This window comes from Leopardus geoffroyi, chromosome C2, assembly GCF_018350155.1.
Source record: "Leopardus geoffroyi isolate Oge1 chromosome C2, O.geoffroyi_Oge1_pat1.0, whole genome shotgun sequence".
Lineage (NCBI taxonomy): Eukaryota > Metazoa > Chordata > Mammalia > Carnivora > Felidae > Leopardus > Leopardus geoffroyi.
The window spans coordinates 36,566,906-36,592,693 of NC_059333.1; the positions used below are offsets into that span (position 1 = coordinate 36,566,906).

General features: G+C 33.4%; 1 long non-coding RNA gene across 1 annotated transcript; it reads right to left on the reverse strand.

The window, feature by feature from the left end:
* Positions 1 to 1,282: 1,282 nt before the first annotated feature.
* Positions 1,283 to 24,814, reverse strand: LOC123576073. The gene is made up of 5 exons (XR_006701151.1): positions 24,677 to 24,814; positions 13,615 to 13,778; positions 12,448 to 12,528; positions 3,873 to 3,952; positions 1,283 to 1,346 (listed from the first exon to the last, which is right to left on the reverse strand). It is a non-coding gene; the product is annotated as an uncharacterized LOC123576073 (long non-coding RNA).
* Between the last annotated feature and the right edge of the window lie 974 nt (positions 24,815 to 25,788).

Consider the following 25,788-nt stretch of genomic DNA (forward strand, 5'->3'; position numbering starts at 1 on the left):
AATACATTTTTATTGCCACCTGTTATTTTCTGGTTTCTTTCTCCTGGGTGTGTATAGCATGAAATAATTTCATAATTTATAACGGTAAGGTTAGAACTTAATGTTTGAGTAAGTAGGAGTTGAAGCAGAAAAGGATCTTGTACAGAATTCTCCCATTAAGATGTTAGATCAACTTTCTTTTTGTAAATCATATATTTAAATAGTTATTTATTAACAAAATAATAAAACAAAACCAAGAAAAAAAACCTTTACGTAAAAAGCAGAAACAAGATGATTATATTTTGTTTTGTTTTGTTTTGTTCACCAAAATATTTCCACACCAACATTGCCCAGGTCAAGGTGAATGGTAAGCAAAAATTGACTAATGTTTGAATACATGTTTGCATAAAGAATAACAGATTAAATGGTTGAATCATTCTGGTTAATATGCCTCCAAATTGGAAAGCATGATGTCAATGCCTATGCTACTCAAAAGAGTGATCATTTCAGGTTCCAAGGCTAAAGGTCATGCCATTTGAAGTGTAACAACCCTGAAAGATAATCAATGTTTTCTCCAGAGATGTGCTGCACTAAGAAATTACTGAATGTGTTTTCTTTTCAGAAACAAATGCACATGTTACATCTCTTTTGTTTTTCCAAACAACACTTAAAGAAATTAGAAATTATTTCTTATCATAAAGTTGGGAATACCTTACCTAATTTCAGAACAGTCCACAACAACTTTGCTATCAAGATTTCTGTTAATTTGCCAAGTGTTTTTACATACTTCTCTTACTTTTCTCCAGTGTTATAAATTACTTTGGGCACCAAATGAGGAATCTAGTTCTTAGAGCCATTCAAGTTGCATTAATTTGTAAATAATAAAATTTATTTAATAAATGTACTACAAAATAAAACTAAATATAAACCACAGAAAGTTTCATGGTTAAGTATAGTTACTAGCCCATTGATTTCTCCTCTCACAATATGAAACCATATGAATACTTTTCAAGCTGATCCAATAATTTTTCTTTCTTGGATTTTCTTTGTCATCTATAATCACATGAAGAAATATGTACAAAAAGAATGTTACTGTCACCTTCTTTACAGCAGTAGAAAAAAATCAAACAGCATAGGAAGAGTGTTACTGAGATGATCTACAGCCTTCTTAATGCTGCAGTTGGTCCCAGGGTGATAATTGACATTCATCATTGCCTTCCTAAGCTCATTCTAGATCCCTAGCTAGTAATTCTACTGGTTTAAGTAGCTTACCTGCTGGAGTGACCCAGAGTCTCATCAATAAAGGTTGCGTTCCTCAGAAGAGAAAGTAAGAAGTCTGGGGTCCAGGATTTATATTAAGGATGACCCTTGTGAAAGAAGAAACAGGAAGCAAGATCAGGCAAAGAGAGAGCACAATATAGGCATGATAAAGTCTTGACCAACCCAGCAGTGAGTTCTGGGGCAAAGGTTGCCTTTTGGAGTTACCCTTTGCCAGTACAAAATGGCCAGGCTTCTATACCTGTGCCATCAGATGAAGCTTCTTCTAGAAGAGTGGAAACATGGGAGAAGTGAATCTGTGCAGCTGAAGCCAACACTGAAGAAGTTGACAGCTAGAGGCTATCTGCTAATGACACTTTCTGAAACCTTCCTTAAAGAGAACTGAGTGCCACTTCTCCATACCTACCATATACTGATTCCTACTCTTAGCAGGCTATAGCTGTTGTATGGACCATTTACAGTTACAGCCAGCCAAGAGAAGTTGTGCTGGATCACCTGTATGTGAAACATTCTTTCCTATATCCATTATATAATTGTAGCCCTACATCCTCATGATAATCAGGGTAAATAACCCATGTAACTCACTACCAATCAACTGAATGTGGAGACCAAGATGTGAAGGTAGTAAGTAGAAGGGTACTGACTGGGAAACATCTGGATATGTAGAGTTGCAATGGTGATATATAGAAGATTCAAATGACTCTAGTATCCCAAACGTCATTTGTAGCTTTTTTTTTTTTATTTGATAAAGTTTTTTTCTTTTTGGGAGAGGATGGTGTGAGGTGGGGAACACACTGTAATGACTTCACAAAATTTCTAGATTTATGATTACAGCCAGATTTTATCACTACTTGAATAGTTGATCACAAAATCAAATTCAGGAAAATTACAAAAGACTTGATAGATACATAGATCTACATGGTATACAGATATCTATATTTGTACATACATGTGGGAACAAATACTAATCCTATGTCTTGATATATCAAGATAAGATATAACGAGTTTGAACATGCCATTGTGATATATTTAACAGTCTTGCCCATGGGCGCCTAGGTGGCTCAGTCACTTGCATGTCCGACTCTTGGTTTCAGCTCAGGTCATGATTTCACAGTTTTGTGGTTTCAAACCCCATGTCAAGCTCGAACCTGGCAGTGCAGAGGCTGCTTGGGATTCTCTGTCACTCTCTATCAGTCCCTCCCCAACTTGTGCTGTCTCTGTCTCTTTCAAAATAAATAAATAAACATTAAAAAAAAAGTCTTGATCACATATATAGGGGAGTGAACACTTCTCCCTCTATTTTTCTTGATTCTCCAGATAAGGCCCTCCAAATTAGACTGTCAAAAGACAGATTAACAAAATAAAAATACTTTCTTACACATGCAATGATCGTCAGCAGAGAAACCCCAGTGATGACTAACTCAAAAGGGTAGTTAGAACTTGGGCTTGTAATAGCATCTTAGCAAAGGATAATAAATTTGTAAAGAAGTGACACACAAAAGAAAAAGCTTTTAGATTTTTTAGGGACAGCAAACCATGGGAAATAAATATATGGGGAAATACAAATATATGGGGAAACTATGGAAGACAAGGGCAAGTTAATAAAATTTGTTTATAGAGACCCTTTCTCGGTGCCATCTCAACTCTAGTGATAAAGATGTTATCTCCATCCTGGTAGAGGAAACAGGTGAGGTACACCTTCACAAGGGAAATTTATGTTCACCTTTCAGGAAGATAAGGGAAGGACACAGAGCTTATCCTGTGACTGCTTCTTTTCAGTTGCCTTCAGTTCAAAATAATTTCTTATGTCAAAGTGACAAGTTTGGGGTCTCATGCTCTGAACCCCTTTACATGCCTTTTGCAATTACCTAGTTATGTTTCTAATCATATGCTTGTTGATTGCCTGAAACCCAGATTCAATAGTGGCCTATTATGGCTAAGATCCCAGCAATACTTTGATACAAGACCCGCTACATGATTTGTGGGACACAGTGCAAAATAAAAATGTGACATATCCTCATTCAAAAAGTAGAAAAACTGTTCTGTTAAAGTCACTAAAAATATTATAAGACCTTTCCCTTTTTGGGCTCTCTCTTGACCTGTAGTATTAACTTATTTGCTATTTGAAATTTTAAATTATTAGCATGGATTTTAAGGTTCATTTTTATATTGTGAAATTCAGTTTTCCATACATATATAGGAGCATTTAACCCATATAGAATCACTGAAATTTGTATTCCATAGCTCTTGATGCACATGTATTTCATTTTCTCAGAATACTGCTCCAGATTAGCTCGACTGCTTTTATCCTATTTCTTCATACTTTGCATATTCTTTCAACACTCTCTTCCTTCGGGTTTGCTGATGAGTAGGGAAAATCTGGATGATGCCATATTTCCCTATTTTTTGATGACATCATTTTCAGTGTGGTTATCAACAAACACAGGGAAGTAACACAAGCAAGATAGGACGGGATAGGGTTCCTTGGTCATTCAGGTTTTTTAGAATGCTATTGCCATCTTCAAAATTTGAATTAAGTCTTAGCTTGAACAGAAAGTATGATCCCTCAGGGCTGTCAGCACCCTTGCTTTCCAATCATAGATGTAACAACTTACCTTGTACTTGTTTTCTTTCTTGTTGAATTCCATGAATTGTGGGTCACCTGAAATACTGTGCTCATGGGGCCTCACAAATGCTATATGAAAACAGGAAGGCAAGGATTAGGGAGGACAGATATTGTACTTATTTCCTTTGCTAACATGTATGCTGCATTGTCTCTTGGGCAGCTGAACATTAAGCCAATTGTGCGGGGCTTCTGAGTGCATGTCACTGTGTGACTACAGGAAGCTGATTCTGTCTTTGTATGATGTATAAAAAGAAGTTTAAATACTTAGGAAAATAGAAACATTGTCATGTTTTATCACATATGACGTATAACCTACTATGGAATTCAAATACAGAGTAAAGTAAGTACTTCATTAGGAGAAATACACTGGACAAATAGATCATTGAATATTGCACCAGTATTTCTAAAAAATTACCGTAGTGGACCTTTCCCATATATTAGTGATAAAAGTCAAAGATGATGCCATTGAAATGGGACCTCATGGTGGCATAATCTAATTAGGAGGTATTTAACAAGAGCAAGAAGGGCAGAGTTACTATGATAGACAGCAGGGCAAAATGGCATTCAGAATGATCTGATCCAGTGCTGTATTGATCATCTATTCCCTAGAAATGAATTGGATGTGTAATTGATCTGTATAACCCAAACAGTTCCGTGGAAAACCCGAATTAGAAAACTACAGTAATGTTCCTGAGAAATATGGAATAAGGTCCTTCTTTTTATGTCAAATAAACCTTGACTTGCAACTGTGCTCTATCAGAGGAAACAATCACCTGTTAATGAAATCAGAGATTTTGATAAAATAATAGACCTCTGAAAATGGGCCTAGGGTTTGAGAGTGTGATCACATACAAAAGAACCTACCTGATGAGAAGGATTTTAAAATCAAATGTTCAATAATGACTTGGCCTGTGGGTATGAGTTACCTTTTACCCCAATGTATTAGTCTGTTAGAGCTGCCATAAAAAAGGACCACACACTGGGTGTATTAAACAATAGAAATTTATTTTCTCACAATTCTGGAGGCTCAGCAGGGTTTGTTTTTCTTAGAGCTTCTCCTTGACTTGTAGATGGCTGCTTTCTCCCTTGCCTTCACTGGCCCTCTCTCTGACCTTGTTTGTATTAAAATCTTTCTCTTTCACTTCCTCTCTCTTTTTTATCTCTCTCTCTCTTCTTTTTTTTTAAAATAAGGACAAAGGTCAATAGGGCCTCATTTTACTTTAATTACCTCTTTTTAGATTTTATCACCAAATAAAACCACATTCTGACAGTACTGGGGGTGAGGACTTCAATATTTAAGTTTCGGGGAAAACACAAATTAGCCTATAACATGCAGCCATGAATTCATGGACAAAATAGCCGTGGCAGTAGGAGTATAGGTTAAGCAGGAACTCAAAGACATGGCCTCCTTTCATCAAATCTATAGTGATTGATGGTTGGGTGTCTTTTCTTACAGCAGCAATGACCAATGTTGTTTGTACGTGAGACATAATATCATAACTTGTTACTCCAGTGTTACATCTAGTGGCATAATGATTTGATTAGACCCTTTCCATAACAACTACTCTGTCAGGGGGCTATTCAGCAGCCTATTCAATATTCACCTACTGCACTTACTGTGAGCATAATTTTAAGAAGTGGGTTTTCAGTCCTATCTGCACTGAAACAGTGGAAGATATACTATGTTGTCTCTTGCAGAGCCACAATACATGAGTCCAGGAACTACGGAATGGAATTGGGGGTAGTATATATCACTATTACAACTGAAAACCACTTGTAAAATGCTTATTCTCTGACCCCAAAATCTGGACTTCTGCTGATTTAAGAGGCTCTGCTGGTTTAAGAAGTCTGACCCTGAATCTGAGCTCTGCTGGTTTAAGAGGTCTTATTGGTAACCAAGGGAGTAATCCTTCCACCATGGGATATAAGAAATTTCTATTAAATTGGAAAGCAAGATTCTCACCTGTCCTTTTGGCTCCTAATGACACAGGATAAAAAAGAAAACAGTATCTGGTATAATGGAAGGAATCTGAAGACTTTCTAGAAATGAAGTTATAGTTTTAATAAATTGTGAGAACTGGTCATCTTCTCTAACTAGACCCTGTCAGGTAATATTTTAAAGGGTAAAGTTGCAAAACTAAATCTGCTTTGGTTGATTATTTCTGCAATTTAGGTTATATAGCAAACATTTTCCCTAACCTGAAAGAGATAAATCTGCATTTTTGAATTTTGCCAAAAATATAAGGAAAGCACATGAATAGATAAAAATACTTTCATCAAACATGATATTATTGAAGATATTTTTTAAATTAATGATATTTCAATTTTCACAATCCTTTTTGATTATGGCAGCTTTAAAAATGTACCTATAAATGAAAGGATAACAGATAAAATTAAGTCACTTGGTAACTCTAAGTAAAAAAACTTTTTTTGTATACTTCCTTCCCAGAAACTGTGAAAGTGAATAATTTAAATGATTGGGCTTTCAAATATTTTTGTGATTTATTTGGTTTCTAATTCTTTAATTTCAACAAAGTTAAAATAAAACCTTAACTATCATTAGCCAAAAGAATGTTATTTTTTACTAGTCATGATACGCCTTTTGTCATATAATTCTGAAAACTTCCTATTAAAAACTCCTCAAATTCCTATTTTTTTAAAGAAATAATTTTTTTCCAGTGTTTAAATCTATAGAAATGAACAATGGGTAGATGATCCAATATATTATCGAGATCCATTCATCTCATTAAGAAGTGAATTTTAGGGGCTCCTGGATGGCTCAGTTAAGGGTTCAATTCTTCATTTCAGTTCAGGTCATGATCTCACAGTTTGTGAGATCTTCACTGACAGTACGGAGGCTGCTTGGGATTCTCTCTCTCCCTCTTTTGTAGCCCCTCCCTTGTTAACAGTTTCTCTCTTTCTCAAAATAAACAAACTTAAAAAAAAAAGAAGTGTATTTTAAATACAACACTATTCTTTTTGCTTCAAAGTTACATATCAAAGTGTGCAATATATTTATGTTGTTTTGAGTAACTCTAATCTAATAATTTTCCTGGAAGATATATTTTTAATGTATAGGAATTTATGATAACCTAAACTTTCAAAAATTATTTTTACTTTATCTACATAATTTTGGGGCTGAAAACTATAATAGGATTATCAATAAAAGTCTTTCTAGAGTAAATAATATATTAGGATAAAATTTTGTTGAGGAAGTGGAATAAATTCAAGCTCAAGAAGAAAAAAAACATTTAATTACTTTTTACTTGTAAAGAAGAGCTTAGTATTTTTTCCCAAGGGATGATGATAAATATTGAATACCTATGACATTTAGATTCCAAAGGATATATTTTTAAAAGTACTGTAGCATAGTTATTTTAAGGTAAATATTTAAAATGTATTTATTTTGCAACTTTTAGAATTATGAAATCAATAAATTTGGAGACAATTGAGGAAGAATAAGAGGGACTGGCAGTGAAATTTCAAATCATGTACTGGGGACATAGGAGTAAAATTATGTGCACGTGGTATTCTGAAAACCAAATGCAGACTTTCATGAAGTAGGGAATTTCCAGTAACATACAATACTGTTAAGAAGTAAGAAGAGACAGAAAACCAGGCATTGATTTTGACAAAATAAAATATGTTAATGTTGGCCTTAATAAGAGCTGTTAATTTTAATGGTAGAGGAATTACAATATACTGGTAGCCTAATTATAGTGTACTGAAGAACAATTAGGATGAAACAGAAACAATAGGCTGGCACAACTTTTTGAGCCCTGGAAAGGGGAATAGAGAGAGAGGACAAAAACTGAATGATACGGGGTTTACAAAATTTTCTTTAGGTAGGTGGTGACCACTAAAGAATGGTATATGACAATGGTAATTGTATGACCATAACAATGTCAATGGTTCCGTGGAAAGGAATAAAATTATGTTAAAGGAGAAAACTGATACAAGTACAGGATTGAGGGATGTCTGTTTGATTACTTTTGTTTTGTTTTGTTTTTGCTAGTAATATAGGATGGGTAATAGAACATGGGTTGGTAATATGGGTAATAGAGGTGTAAATAGAGAAGTTTTCTTTAGATTGGGACAATCACTTATTATTCCATGCTAATAGGAATGAAAGCATAGTGTGTGGTTTCAGGTACAGGAAGCTGAGTGAAATGACAAGGGTAGTAGCAGGGTGATGGGCAAGTTGGCTTAAAGGAGTGATGGACGAGTTGGCTTAGAGGAGACTGACGAAACAGGGGATGTTGTAAAACAGAAATTCAGAAAATAACTTTACTAAAGAAGTCTGGTATGATTGTTTAGCAGTGGTGATAAGAACTTGACATTTTTCATCATAATTTTGAAATACTTAGCACTTCGTGTGGTTCGCTAAGAACAGTCAGCAGCTTTAAAAAGTTGGATTAATGCATCAGAGAGGAGAAGTGTAATGGAGTTAGCCACATTTTTCAGTTAGTTATAGAGAATGACAATTAGCTCTAGGTTGGGTTAAGAAGGAAGGGGCACATAAGGCTGGTGAAGTATAATTTATGTAACAAATTCCCCTACTTTAAGTGTACAATTCAATAGTTTTCAGTAAATTTACCAATTTGTGCAGCAATCACTACAACCCAGTTTTAGAACATTCCTAGAGGTCTAATAAGATTCCACCTGCCCTTTTGCAGTTAATCCCTATCCCCACCTCCATCCCAGGTAACCACTATTCTGATATTTTTCCTAAATATTTACTTTCTCTGAACTTTTCATATAAATGAAATCCATGGTCTTTGGGTCTGGTTTCTTTAACTTAACATAATTCTTTCAAAGTTTACCTGTGTTGTAGTATGTATTGGTACTTCTTTTAATTAATATAACTAATACGCCAAATAATATTCCATTCTATGAATACACCAAAATTTGTTTAGCCATTTACCAGTTGATGGATATTTGGGCTGTTTTCACTTTTTGACTATGATGGATAAAAGAAGTAATATTTGAAGTCAATAATGAAAAGACAAAAATATAAACAAGTGTTTTGGGGGCCTATGATTTTGTCAAGAAAGATTACTGCCCTGGAGAAAGAGGTAAAGAAACTGAAACAATAAAATTTTAGATGGATCACTGATGTGATGGTTTAAGTCATCAATGATAATGAGAAGAGTAGTGGAGGAGAAAGACAAGGTGAGTTAGGTACTGAACTCATAAGTGAACTTCAATAAATGACAATAACATGAAGGGATGAAATGCAGTGAACTCTGATGACCTTTCCATGCACTGGACTATACATGAAGAAGGAAGGATGGGAGACCACTGGCAAGCAGCAACGTGAAACAAAGTTTTACCTATATCTCCTTTATGGCATTGGTACATAGAATATAAGAGAAAGAAATTAATAAATCTACTTAAGAGGGATGTAGATGAAGTAGTACATTCAGGAATAGCAATACTTAAAGCAAGAACGTTATGGAGTGTCAGGGCAGATTACTTAGAAATGACACAGTGAAACTGTTTGGGGGAGAAATGGGAATGAGATTAATTCAGAGCAATATTTCTCAGGACACATATCGGTTTCAAAGTCCCATTTTATAATAAACATTATGTGATACCACTTTAAAATTGTGAAGTGAAATTCATAGAAAATATAAACAACTTAAAAGATACTTTAAAAATCAATGCAATATCCTAGGATTCCTATGGGTAAACAGAAGGAAATCGTTTATATTAAATAATGTGCATCAGTATATAAATGTTCAGACATGATTCTACTATAAGATATAATAACATAGTTAGAAGCCTGCATTTCTACTTAGGATCACCCTGAGGGAGGTAAAAATTCAAATTGCTTGTGGTATGCTGTACCACAACTCTAACACCAACAGAGTCTATTGGTGAGTCAATTTTCCAATATGGTGAACAATTTTAGTGAAGTTCCATTTTTTTTTAAAACATGCAGTCTTCCCTTGATTGGCATGGTTAAAATCTGGGGGGAAAATCACAGAACACTGAAGACATACCAAGTTCCTTATATTCATATGTAAAAGATAATTAGGGTCCAGTTTATGAATATACTAAACAGCACAGATGGCTTGAAAATCAAATTATACCTATTATTTCTAAGCAGACTATTAAATAACAGTAGTCCTCCTCTTCACAATAATTGCACATACAAAACCACTGTTTCATAGTAAGAGAAAATTACATATTTAGTGCTAGTAATTCAAGGGAATATGCAGAGTAGTGTGGGAATTAGCACTTATAAATGAGGGATTATTTTTAACACGTTTACATTAAATAGCCAAAAAGATAATAGCACATGATAGGATCGCCTCTGGAAATCAGAGTATGAAACTACTAAAGACCACAGGAAGCTTTCATTTTATCCCTTAACCCCAGGTTAAAGTGGGAGAGGAAAATCTGAAGAACATGGTATGCTGTTCCTGCGTCTCAGAGAGAGGCTTCTTTGATCTGATCATTTGGTAAATAAATCAGTACAGAGCCGGGTCTTGTAGGTATCTAATGCTTTTGTGGCAATTGTGAATGCTTCACAAATGAAGAGGAGACAGGTAGTTAGCACATTTATTAATCTTCAACCCATAGCATTTTAGAGATGATTCAGAACCCATTCAAACTACTACACAGCCAAGTAAGCTAATTAATAACGGGTCGTGTCTGTTTAAGTGGCATTTATTAAATATTTCTGTTATGGAGAAAAGCATCTAAGCACCATGAGGATGAGAGGAAGGGGGAAAAGAAAAAGAAAGAGAGAGAGAGAGAGAGAGAGAGAGAGAGAGAGAGAGAGAGATCCCAGTACTTCTCTACTAGAAGTACTCAGCTTCTAGTGCATTGTCCTAAGTAAATGAATTGTTGACCCAAACCTGCATACTATACTTACCCAAACAAATGTCTCATAGGTGTGAAAGTCCAGCCTTCTTAGAAGTAGCTGAGCAAACAAGTGGTATCATCTGGCTATACACGCATTGAGGGGATCATATGGGCCTTTACCCTAAGTGACTTTTCAAAGTTCTACTTCTAGCTACATGTTCCTTTTTTCTGGACAGGCATTTGACTGACAAAGACTTTCTCTAACTCATTTATTTATTTATTTATTTATTTTTAATTTAAGTTCCAGTCAGTTAACATACAGTGTAAAATTACTTTCAGGCATACAGTATAGTAATTCAACACTTCTATACAACACCCGGTACTCATCACAAGTGCCCTCCTTAATCCCCATAACCTATTAAATTTTTTTTTTTACATTTATTTGTTTTTGATAGAGAGAGAGAGACAGAGCACAAGTGGGGGAGGGGCAGAGAGTGAAGGAGACACAGAATCAGAAGCAGGTTCCAGGTTCCTAGCTGTCAGCACAGAACCTAACGCAGGGCTCAAACTCACAAACCTTGAGATCATGACCTGAGCCAAAGTCGGACCTTAACCGACTGAACCACCCATACACCCCAAACCCCATTACCTATTTAACTCACCCCCACCTCCTCTCTGGTACCAGCAGTTTGTTCTTTTTAGTTTAAGAGTCTGTTTCTTGGTTTGTCTCTTTTTTTTTTTTTTCCCTAGGCTCAAGTGTTTTGTTCTTAAATTCCACATATGTGTGAAATCATATAATATTTGTCTTTCTCTTTCTCTGACTGACTTATTTGTATCTCATTTAAATTCCTGTGGTGCTATAGTGCCCTTCAAGAGTGGTACACTTGTCTCCAGTATAGCTGGTTAATCACTTTGTCTGTGTTTCACAAGTTTTTGGAAAATCTTGATAATCTAAAGGCAGAAGTAATGACCAAAGAGGCTATCTCAATTCTCATAGGTAGATAAAAGCATAATTATTAACAGAACCAAGATGAATAATGCACTTTCTTGTCTCAATGTATTTTTCCTCTGTGAGGAAAATAATATAGGTTAATAGAAAGACAGTACGTAAAACTCTAATGCTATTTGCATCTTTTTGCTTCTCCAGTTGAAAGCAATAGTGATGATTGCATTAATAAGGTAAAGATAATACCATTTATAACCTTCCAGGTGATAACATATTTTCCAATGTGTAACTGCATTTTTATATTTTAAACAACTTTACAGAAAGTAAGAAAAATTTAGTAGTTCATAGACAATATTAAAAACAGGTGTCAGAAACAGAAACCCATGGGGGAGGGGAAGGAAAAAAGGGGGAAAAAAAGGAAAAAAGAAAAAAGGAAAAAAAAAGAGGTTAGAGTGGAAGAGAGCCAAAGCATAAGAGACTCTTAAAAGCTGAGAACAAACTGAGGGTTGATGGGGGGTGGGAGGGAGGGGAGGGTGGGTGATGGGTATTGAGGAGGGCACCTTTTGGGATGAGCACTGGGTGTTGTATGGAAACCAGTTTGACAATAAACTTCATATATTGAAAAAAAAAAACAAAACAGGTGTCAGAAATACAGATGTTCGCACATATCAATATTCATTTAGGGAACAGCAATTACTTTATTCTCATTCTAATACAGAATCTTTATATATACAGTTCTTTATTAACCTAAAAGTATCGACTAGGTTCTAGTCTTAAAATTAACATTTATTTGTGATTAACTTACTTTTGCTCTCTATGTGAAATGAGTGCCCAGTCCAGGTAAACACAGAGTTTTTAAAATCTTCATATACAAGTAAGCTTTCCACTGGAAAAGAATCTTTAGTTAATATATTGTAAGTTTAGTATATATTAAGTCAAAGAAGGCAGAACATGTTTTCCTAATTTACTCTCCCCAAAGTTTTTCAGTCATAATGTTTAAATTTCAATTACATTGTTTTATCTCCACATATGAATGTTCAATCTATGTAGATGAATATGAATGTATAATGTTATTTTAGTTTGAAAAAATATACTTCAAAGCATCTGATGAGCAACCAGTTTGAATAATGTATAGTTTTACAGTGATTTTCCTTAGAAGAACTTAAAGTGAATACTTTTATATTAAATATGCTAAAATTATTTCAAATAATTAATAGAGAGAAATATTTTATAACTCCACTTCTTTACAAAGACTGAGTTTCTTAAACAATGAGATCAGCCATACTGCATGACTAAAATTATCATATAAGCTATCATATCATCTCAAAAATGCTTTAGAACACAAACTGAAAGCAAATCTCATTACGCATATTTCAAACCCAAACAATGTATGAACTCATTTACATCACAATTACTGAGAAATTATTTGAAATGTGTTTTACAGGTTTTTCTTAGATGCAAAATATTTGCTTTCCTTCCAAGTAGCTTGTAAAGTTCATAATTATATATTTGATTCTTTAATTTTTCATACAAATCTGAAATCTACCACAGCAAACTAATAATGAAATGATTTGCTGCTTGTTCAGCAATCCTTAGTTTTTCCACAGGTTCATTTTTTTCCTTTCTCTGGAGGAACACACCATTACATTTTCTAAATCCTTAACATGTAATGATCTTCCATTTTTAACCTGTTGCCAATTATCAGCCCCACAGAAGCTATCTGAACATGTGGTTAGTGCACAGATTAATAGCATTGCCCAACTGTTTTCCATTTCATCCAGTGCTCGATCTAGAATCCAAAAACAGAAACAGTCTTGCATTGAATTACTCATAAATTGCTTATTAAGGTGCTAACATTGCACTCTTACTGCTTCTTGACATTCCACAGGCCTTAGGAACTATCAACCATGGCATTTTATTATTATACTTGCTCTCCATTTTAGGTTGGCTGAGGAATAGCTTTCGGTGATACCTTTCTAATTGGCTTCAGCTCCTTAAGTATGGTTGGCTTCACATCCTTCCCATCTGCTACTCCTTTTTTCATCCCTTCGTGTTTAGTTCTTGACCATTTAGTATTCATAATGTAAAAGTTTTCGACTTTAAAATTGCAAAAATATTGCTTGAAACCACCTACAGCTTTATCATTAAAATACAAAAAAAAAATGATTCAACCAGTGGACATTGATCTGTTGTGTGTGTTAAAATAAATGCACATTTTAAAGGAACAAGGGCACTTCATAATTAAAATTCAAATCTTAAGCAAAGTTTTTAACATAATTTTTCTGAGAACCACCCTTCTCAAGCATAATACCTACGTGTTTAATAAAATGAAACTTAAACCATATTAAAGTATCATTGGTTTGAACTGACGAACATGTAGTTTTTTACATGAAACAACATCTTTAATTTTCAATATTTTAAGTTTCCCAATCAATAATATGTAGCTTCATATTTAAAATAGTTCCTTCATGACTATAAAGTAGAAATGGCAATATATTGCTTCCCTTATTAGTATGGTAATAAACCCGAATGTCAGTATAGAAAAGAGATTTCTATTAGTTGCTTCATATGTCAAAATAGTATCTTCTGCTTTCTCAATAACCTTCTCAGAGGCCTGGAATTCTTAGTATATTTTAAGTTCTGACTGAACAACAACAACAAAAATGTATGTCTTAAAACATCAGTACCATTTTTCCAACTCATAGGAGGCAGGAGAATAGCTGTCAGTTTGTTAATCCTTTCACTAGACAAAAATCTATTCAAATGCTTGGAGTCCTGTTACTTAGCAAAATGGACTGCATATGTAATTATGTATCTTATATTCATTGGCCAAGTTAAAATTTTGAAGTCTACAATTAAAGGGCTTTACATGTTTATCTGGAAAACTTCTACAATTCCTTAATCTGTTAAACAGTTATATATTTTAATATATCAATCTTATTGAGGTATTTTCTTTGCCTCATAGTGTGTTAATATTTTATGGCTAGCTCTCAGAAGTACAACTACATGTTTCATTTATTTTGCTCACTTTATAAAGTTTCAGTAACAACATTTTGTGTCACGTAAGAATTTGCTTTATTCAAGTATCTCCACAATGAATTTTGAGAGATTAAAAGATGAATCAGGTAAAACACATTTCCTATGTTAGTGTAAAATTAACTTGATATAGCTTTCTATTGTATTTTTCTGTATACCTGCTGATCTCTTGCATTCTAGTGTTCTTTCTTTCTGTGCCACTGGAATCATTCTATGATGTCAAGTTACTTCACACTAAGGTTTCTTTTTTTCATATATATATTTTTGGATTTTTTGCAGGATTGGATGCCAATGCCACTATTTTTTCTATATTGATAATATCTCTGATTCTCCTATTCTATTTTTGGCTACCTTACGTCTCTTTCGCTGTTACTCTTTTTTTTTTCTTTAATCATTAACTTGAAAAACATCTGAAGGCTTGTAGTATGCTCAATTCTGTCTTAAACTCTTTTTATATTTATTTTTCTACTGGGATCAGCCATTTATATTCTTTTCTTTTCTTTCTTTCTTTCTTTCTTTCTTTCTTTCTTTCTTTCTTTCTTTCCTTCTTTCCCTTACTCTTTCTTTCCTTCTTTTTCTGGGTTTGATAATGTACAATATTCTCTCCTGTCTTCTGAGAGTCATTCATTTATATTACTCATCAATACATTTTTGCTGATTCATTCACAAATCCAAAATGGATTGAATTATATAGCAAAACAAATTTAAATAAATAAAATAATAAATTAGTGTGCACCACATATTTTCTTTGAAATTCTCAGTCCTATCTAATATCTCTATCACTCTAAGTAAGTCTTGTTTCTCTCATATGTGACTTAAAATCACATATATCCATATATTCCACAACTCTTCCCATTAATGAATCTTGGCAATTTTGTCTTTAATAAATCTGTATCCCTACAAACTCATATTTCACTTTACAGAAATCAGCTATGTTGTTTCTCTTATTTCAGTCATTTGATTTTTGATTTTTCAATTCACACCAAACTCTAACATTGCTGTTAGGATTTTCTTTTTCAAATGTTATATGCTCCCACACTCCTCTTTGAGGACTTAGACTGATTTTGCTTCTGTCTATAAAATGCAAATTCTTCCTCTAGGTGAGATTGAAGATAACTGTTAGCTTTCTTCCATATACCTCTGTGTATATCCTCATTTTAATTTATACTATGTGCTACCACACTAGATAAATCAAATTATCTATGCTATCCAATGCACATTTAACTCACCCTTGTTCTTTTCTTGTTTCTAAACCTAAATTTAACAAAACTCTAAAAAACAGTTTGTAGAAATCGATTATTCCACATATAAAGTGATGGTAGATAATAATATTGATTATTTAGTTCCTTTATTTTTGTCTGTTTTTCCTTCATTTTTCCTTTTCCAGTAAGTCAACAGCACCCATCATTACTTTGAAGAATAGATTGTTATTTCAATAACGCTAAGAGAAATGAATATTTCATCTTTTTTGTTTGGGTTTGAGATGGTTTATTTGCCAATTCTTTTTGTGAAAACCATAAAAAACTAACCGCATGAATGGGTGCCTGCTGGCGGGGGGATGACGCTTAGGGGAGAAGCTAGGAGACACTACTGGAAGGTCACCTGAGCTGGGGAAAGAAGAAAGGAAGGAGAAGCATGAGCATCATGTATGTCCAGCATTAGGCATTTGTGAGTGGAGCAACTTCAGAAGACCATCTATTCACTGGAATGAACAAGACATTTCATCTGTGCTGAGGAACAGATCTTTAAGTCACTGGTGAAGAAGGGTCTCTGCTAACAGAGACTGAATTTTGTGCATTATTCAGAAAAAATCAAATTCCAGTTTGGGGCTTCTCTATCTGAATGATCTTGGGAAAACCGCCTTACTTTTTTTCTGTATTCTTAGTTTCCTCAACTATAAAATGAAACCATAATGATAAGAATATCTACTTTTAGAGTTATTGTGAGCATTGATGTGACAATATATATAAAGAGCTAAGAATTCTTAATACATTGTCTTCAATAAATTAAGGTGCTTTAAATGTGTTTTGATAATAACATCTTAAATAAACATTTTTACAACAATTACTTCCGTGTGATTTCTAGTGCCTACGGCTTTCCAAATTAAATAGAAGCTTTTTTTTTTTTTTTCCTTATTGGTAGCTCGGTGTTTGGGACTGTTTATTTACCATTTCAAATCTCATAAATCCCACCTTTGATGCCAGAACCCATCAACTTTTGGTTGTAATTTGACAATGCCTTGACATAAGCCCATGACATGTAAAATACTGTTTTCTTCTCTTACATACAATAGGAAGACGACAGTAATCTGGTCAACATTCACACATGCACAACCCAAAATTTCCAGGTGGCATGGGAGAGCAGGAAATAATTCTTAGCCACTGGGGAATGAAAACCAATGTTTCCCTCTTTCCTCCCTCAAATGTGCATCTCTGGAAAAAATATTTCAGAAGGGTCCCCAAAAAGCACTGTGGGATCTAGTACTAATCAGGAGTTGCCTCCTTTTTGCTGGATTTCCTACCCTTCCTATTTTAGTACCTGTCCCCCCCCCCCACCCCACCATTCTGTTCCTCCCTGGGCTCAAATTCCAAATAACTCCATGCATACAAGTTGGCTTCAGGCAGAAGAGAATCTGAGCTATGACAGGCTGCTAATCCTCTGCCCAGGTAGCGAAAATAATTTATCATGCAGATTTTAATATTAATTCGTACCTTATATATGTTCAAATATACTTTGCAAGGATGTGTTTTAACTGTTTCAGATAGCAGTGTTTTGCTCTCAGGCAAAAATTTGAAATTCTTAAATTTGGGAATTTTATTTCAACGAGCACTTTTAATGTTTCATAACAGTGTGTGTGTGTGTGTGTGTGTGTGTGTGTGTGTGTGCATGTGTGTGTGTGTTTGTGTGTAGTGTTTTCATATAGTTTTCTACTAACACATTCTTAGAAATAGGAAACTACCTCAAAATGGTTGCAATCTTACAAGGTAGCCAAGACCAGACCACAGCTACATGACCTCGTCAAAATCTCCAGATGCGCCTCTGTTGCCTGCCAGTATACAATTAAGAAAAGGAGCCAACAGAGGTGACACCAAGGAGTTAGCAACAGGCCCTGATGCTTTGAATAGAACATACATTCAGACTTTGGCATCTGGTTCCTACTTTTGCCAAATGTGCCTTGTTTGTATCCACAGCTGTTAAATGTGTTTGTTGAAAAGGGATAGATCAGGGAGAAGAAAGAGATTGGCAAGGGATATGCCAGCTTCTGTGGGAGGCAATGTCAAGCCAAAGTGCAATTTACTCACAGATAATTATTTGTTTTAGAAATCTGGTGTCATTTATTAGAATAACTGTGGTATGTGGTAAGCATGAACCTCATGTTATAGCAGTAATCTTTACACTTCATTCTAAATGACGAACTTGTAATTGTGCTGAAATAATTTACACATAAAGAGCAAATATGTCTTCATTTACTTCAAATAACACAAACTATTTAGACTGAATTATTAAAGACAGGGGTTTATACAATTCTCTAATCATACTCATGATTTTTGGCCTTTCCAAACATATTAGCAAATAAAGTACCTTTCTATTAACTATGTTAGGTGGTACTCTATTAACTATATGAAATTGTTAACCATTGAAAAATGGCTGAATAATATATGTAATATTTAAATCTTTAAAAGTGTGCATGTTTATTCATATTCTAAGCTTTATTGCTATGACAAAAATTTATTTAAAATATTTTGAAGGTGGAAGGTCAGTCCATTTATGTATTAGAATAATTGACCTGACGCAAATTTATTGAGTTCACAGTTTTTCTATTATTAGAAATATTTAGAAAATGGTATAATTTTCATAAAAAGAAATATATAAGTTTGGGAATATACACAAACAAGTCATGTTACTGCTACCAGTTTTTGTTAACTTGAAATAAAGTCATTGATGTTCCACATCAAGGGGCAACATAAAATTAATCAGAAGTTGGATAGCTTGCGTAGTGTGCATAGCGTGATAAAAATTGTAAAGTATAGTTCATCCATTAAGAAGTCAATTTTCACTTGTGATTTTAAACTAATGACTGTTGACTAAATCTTAAGAGTTCTTTTTACTCTAAAGTCTTACATTATTTTACGTTGCACATATTGCATACATTAAGATTTTATATTGTCCTATCTTCGGTATGCTGAACTCAAGGAATCACAGGAGTGGATAAATAAATTTATGAAATACTTTATTTTTCTATTTTAAGTTTTCTAATGCCTCAGCCATTAGGGATTAAAACATTAGGGTGGTTTTTATAGTTGGAAAAGTGATCTTAGAAATTAAACAATTTTTCAAATTAGAAAATATGCCTAGAAATTCTAAACTGTTTCAGAATCATATTCTTCCTTTCTAAAATTTATGATCCTCTATTCCAAAAGTGTTTCAAAAGGAAAGATGGGAAAAGAGATTCACTTTATTTAGGATAAAGGAGAGTCCTGCTGCTCTTGTGATAAAAGAAAAAGAATTCTCTTGTCATAACTTTCCACTTCCTTTGTGATTAAACTATCTCTCATGATCATAGGAAAATTTCTCCTACTCTTATGACAATAAAATCTAATGACAAGGACCCTGATTTAAAAAAAAAAAAAAAAGAAAGAAAATATTTTTCTTCACCTATGTCCTTTTTTAGATGTAATTCACAAGTGAGAAGTCTAAACTGACACTGTAATTCAGGGTATTGTAAAAGAACGGTCAATCCCATGGATAAATTTATGTGGGGTAACTGTGCTAATACAGACCATACTATATGATTGAAAAAAAGAATCAGCTAACATGAGATGTGATGTTTCAATTAGCTATTGTTGAAGTCAACATGCTGCCAGGACCAGCCAGTAGACCATGTTCATGGGCTCCCTAGTCCATCTACCTCTTTTTTAGTGTTTATCTCTGCACATGTGTGTTGCCTACCTTTACACTGCTGCTATTGAAATATCTTTATTTATGATTTTATCATGATCTTGAAAATATAGTTTATGGAGTAACATGATAACTAGGAATATCCAGGCTCACACAGACATGAAGCACATAAATATTATTTAAAAACTAAAGCGGTATAGTTTAATTTAAAAATAAAATTTAGATTACCCGCTTGAATGCTTTCATTTGCAATTAACAACACCCAAACTAAATTGGTTCAAACAATGTAAAGTTTCACTGGTGGTGTAACTGAAAAATGGAAATTTAGATTGCTCTTCAGGGCTTCAGTTCCCATTTTAAGAGGACTCTATTTCACATTTTCATGTGTCTTAAATTCTTTTCTGATTGGCAATTTGCTATCGCCAGTAATAGATACATGTTTTTTCATGCATAAATAAGGGAAAACACATGACTGTTTTTCACAAGTGGGAACAAACTTCTGAACCTCCATCTAACTGGATCTACTGGAACTACTCACTGTGGCTGGTATAATATTAGGCAATGATTGATTTAACTAATTGGTTAACCTGGATTACTGCTCATTCCAGATCTAACCTTCTTTGTAATGGAAACTTCTTGATAACATATAAAATTCATTTATAACATTTGGCTAACTACAAACAGTGTCATTGCAACAGAATGGTTGATCTTCTAATATTTGGTTAATGTTAAAAAGAGAATTGTATATTGGGTAAGTAACGATTTCCCCTTCCTAACATTTCCAAAAACAAAAACAAAAAGGGTGTCCAGTTGCAGTTTAGGATCTCACTAAGTATGAGTTTTCAGACTTAACTTCTTTGTGTCTATAAAATAGTGTAAAGTAAATTTTTACGTTTAGTTAACTTGAAAATATGATGTATTTTACATGCATATTTCTAAATTTGTGGAAGTTTTGATCATTATGTTTTGTATTTTGTAAATACTTAGCCAAAAATGATAAAATCATTATTTGATATTGGGTAAAAAAAATACAGAATAAAATATCTATTAGGGAGCACTAAACTTCTAGCTGTTTTTCTCATTACTCTCCTTCAAGGAAAAAATCAGGATACACACACCCAAACTAAATTGGGTGTGTACATACACCTGTACACACACATATATATTACACATATGTATGTGTATATATGTATATACAAACATGTGTATACATATATATATTAATGCACATATGCAAGTGACAGGGAATTACACACCAATTAATTCATTTACTTTTCAGTTATTTTCAGTAAGTGTTAGTCTTTATTTTGCAAAGAAAGTTATATACTTGAGGGATTGTGAATTTTCAAAGTATTAAATGTTCTCACTGGGACCCCTACCACTGTTTGCTATGCAGTGCTGGTTGTTAGGACTATAAATCTGGGCATATAATATTAAGGACAGGGTTGGAGCTGTCTGATTTGAAGCATATAAAGTCTTAACTGCCACAGATAATGTCAACCCAAATTATTATTTCCATTTCAACACAGATTATAGGACAGAAAGACATAAATGGAAATTAAAAAATAAATTCACCACATATTTCAGAAAGTACCTTTTCATGTTGAGAATAATAAATGCTTAGACGAGCCTGCAGGCAAAGTTGTTGAGGCAAAAAGCAGGAATGTCATTCAAGAAACAATTAGATGCCATCCTTGGGGAAATGGAGTACTAAAAAGGATATGCCTTGATGGACCAAATGACCTTTATTCTCTCTCCAAAAATCTCTCATGTTCTTATAATTCTAATCAAGAAATATTTCAGCAATTTGGCCTCCAGCAATGTCAATTCTTACGTGAATTATTCACCTTACCAGTTCACTGCTGAGGAAGAACCTTTCTCATAGTTCTACAAAGAGCGCATATTGACCAGATGTAATTCCCAACATTGTTGTTCATAGGCATTTTATTCACAAAGATGCCTTAGGTCTGAAATTATAAAGTGCTTGATTATAGAAAAAGGCTCTTTTAAATCCAATGTGATTGCATACAGGCCCAAGCTAAAGAAGGGGGGCTTAACTAACTTCATTAATTATAGAGGGAATGAGGATTCTTAAGAATATTTTCTTGGCAAAAGTTATTTCTCAATACAGTTGATTCTTGAGGAATGTGGCATATATAAATGTTTCTTAATTATTTTGGGTGTATTAATGGACTGTCTCTAGCTACTGACTTCAATAGAATATTATAGAATTAAAAATTTTAAAATAGGGATCTAAAAGGAGGTTAATTCCAGTTGATCTAAAATCAAAATTATTCAATAATTACACACTTTTGAAAGCTGGCAATGGATACTGAATACATGTAATATACAAAATTGACTCAATACATTTGATTAAAGTGGGGGAAATCAGCTATCTACAGTCTTATAATTTTCAATGGATTTAGCTGAACACAGAATTCTTGAGAATCCAGGGATATTGTGAAAGCTACATTCCCCCTATTATGTTCTTAAAGTGATAGTCAGTGAAAGAAAAAGAACATGTTTCTATCTGTCATCTAAATGGACTCCTAGAGTTCCCTCTGTGTATCACAAATTGGAACTCAGTGGTGAACTGAGTGTTGAGAGCATATTTTCAAAAGCTAACAGAAGGTCACATAAATTGGACAGTTCAAAGCAAAAGAAACGAGAGGCTTGACAAATGCCAGTATATTTAAGTGTTTTTAAAACAAATAAATATTTTATGAATTGTTGCCAAAGATAAAAATTATATCAATTATGTTTAAAAAATATGTTTATTATAGTGCAAATTGTTTTCACAATAGATTATATATGTTACTAATTTGTAAATGACACTTGTATGAAGTACTATAACAAAGCATTATACTTATAAAATTAGTGGTAAAATTTACAAAATAGTCTGTGCTAAAGAGAAAATAGGTGAAAATAATATGCTAAATAATATGTTCTGTGGACTAGCTCTTATAACCTTTTAAATTATGCAGCCATAGATAAAATAAGAGCTCAAACTGAACTTTCAATTGATGGAAAGATTATCTCCCATCTAGAAAATGAATTTTTAACATGGTGTTGAATGTATAGAGAATGGTCCTATGACATAAATTATAAACAAGGACAAAAACAAATAATTAAATCAAGTAACTTTTAAACCATGCATAATCAAATCAGACCTGCTGTAACAAAAGTAGCAGTTAATCGCTGCTAATTACAAGCCGTTGCTTGTAATAATTATATCAATTAGGCTATTGTTTTAGTCATTTATGTGATTTTTAAAAATTCATATAAATATAAATGTTATTAAAATTAATTAATCCAGTAGTCTGTAAAATTGCCTTTTTCTTGTTCACTTTCATTAAAAATGGCTTTTGGTCAACTATACATCAATTAAGAAATTGCATTTGGCCTTTTTGATATTAAAGATAGCTGGAAGTTAGTTAGAGGTCTTTCTTGTGAACAATGTGTATGATCACTCTGGATAATCAATCCAGTGTTTGTGCAATAATAGGATTATAATGTAGTAAGACCAAAGTATGCTACTCTGGTATAAAAATTAATATCAATATTTGCTTAGACTGATGGTTTCTGCATAGCACAGAATATGGTATGTTGTGGCATCTAATTTACTAGGTAAACTTCTGCCCAATCAATCAACCAATATTTCATTTAGAATCTGTTCTTATTTAACTACTAAGCTTATTAACTTTTCCATGTGTTGAAGTTGTTCTAAAAGCATCAAAATTACAAAGTTAATATTAAATGAAATGGCATCTTAATAAATTAAAATTTCACTTAGTTCTATCTTTCTGTAAGGGATTAACAAAAACTATAAACTTTAAAATGATGAAAAATAGTATTTTATTCCATTTTATGAATAAAATAGGGCTTACACTGGATCCAAAATTATAACATTTGGAAATTAAAAAAAAATTCAACACAATTCTCTTCCTTGTCAAATCATGCAAGTTGGTAAGTGAAAATTTTAGACTAGATAATTGATTCTAGAAATAACAAAAATACTTGACATTGCTGAAAAGTGAATTGTATTCTCTGTTTCTATTAAAGGAGGTCAAGGTAAGTCAGACTAACAGATTCCTACTGAGAAGAATTAGGAAAAACTTGGAAAACTACTAAAAAATAACCTTTTTGATAGCATTAGAGAAGTGATAGTGAATAATGACTGATAGAGTCAATATCTAAGAGTAAAGAGAGAAGAGAGACTTATTCCCTAGAACACTTCTACTTATCAGCTCATGAATCAGCTGAGAGTCCTTGAACTGCTTGTTCCAATCAGTGACAAAGTAGGGAGGCACTTTATTTAAAAAAAAAAACCAATGGACAAGAAGCATATGGAAAGATGTTTACTTTTTTAGTCTTCAGACAAACGCTAATTAATACTATAATGAGAAGCCTTCATTCATGCTGGTGGAATGTAAACTGGTTATACAGATTTTGGTAAACTCTTTTGCAGTATCCAGAAGAACTGAATTTATGCTAACTTTTGATGCAGCAACTCTACTCCTTGGCCAGGACTGTCATAAATGAGTATATACTGCCTACAAAAAGGAGTTACATAATAACATAACAACATTATTTATAACTATAATCCTGGAACCCAAATCCTTATCAACACAGATGTATTCCTAAGTGTTATATACATGTAATGAATACCTTACAGTGATGTAAAATAACAAATTAATATACCTAAATAACATGGATGAATCTCATAGTACATTAAACTGATGAAATAAATCAGATGTAAGTAATATTGATTGTATATTTCATATATATAAAGCAGACAACTTGTTAAACTATTTATTTATTAATAACTAAATTTATTAATTTATTAACATTAATGTTAAATGCCAGGTAGTGGTTACTTTGGTGAGAAGGGAAGGAGTAGTAACTACGAGTGGTCACCAATGAGGATTCTGGTTTGCTAATGATGCTGAGTGTCTTGACCTGGAAAGCATTTATATTCTATTTTTACTTGTACCTTCTCCTTTCTTCCTTCCTCCATCCCTCCCTTCCTTCTTTTTTCATAATACTTCAATAAAATGTGCTTCAGGGTTAGATTACTCTGCCCGTTGAGTCATACTTACCTGGTTGTAGATCTTGTTGAGAGTTTGAAGAAAGTTATGGGCCAAACTCTAATTCCAGGAAATTTAACAAATATCCAGGTACATTTCTTTGTTAACATTGCAATATGCAAACAAATTAGAAATTCATGGCTTCTGAGTCAACCTATGGATCAAAGAAAAAATAATCTAGAACCACAGCAGCTATATTCTAAAATATATGGTTTTGGGCAGCTAATCATTAAATACCATTAAAATTTCCTAGGGTGTTTCCTGCGGGAATTGGGAGAAGAGGGGAGGAGACAAGCATCAACCAAAAGAACACACACAGAAACACACACAGAATGAAATACAAAAAAAGACATGTCGTAAAGGAAAAACATATTATCAGGGCAATTTAAAATTTAAAACTATTCCCTTGAAATCATCAATACAGAAGCAATTTGTGGAAATAGTCTAGTAGTGGCTTGCAAGTGGAGATGCATATGTCACAATGAATTGTGACACTTTTTCTAAAATCCATATGTGGGGCCCCAAATCTACCTTACATAAATACTGTATAATGGAAACCTCGGGGTTAAATTCAAGCATTTCTGTATTTTAAAGCTCCACAGGTAATCATGATATGAACAATAGGTTAAGAATGTTAGTTTAAGGTATAAAGTCAATGCAACACCAAAATTTATTTTTCTCATTCAGCCATACATATTAATAATTCAAGTAGCCAGTCATTTCACTTAGTTAATAGGTCTCCATATGTGATGGACAGATTCTAGGGTGGCCCCCAATGGCTTTCAATTCCTATTACTTGCTTCTAAACAATAGAACACCACAAAGCTAATAGAATGACACTTGCATGATTGTGTCACATCATGACTATTGCTAACAGGCTTGCTCCAGAGATTCTCATTGTTGGCTTGAAGAAGTTAAGTGCAAATCCTGGAGAAGCCCTCATGGCAAGGAAATGAGGGCAGCAATTACAAACTGCAGGTGATTGCTAGGAACTACAGGTGGCCTCTAAGAAAGAGGGCAGGCTCCATTTTTTTTTTTTTTCAGCAAAAAATTGAAGCTCTTAGTCACAAGGAAATTAAATTAAACTTTCCACAAGGAAAGTTGCATTTTTTAATGTTGTCTTT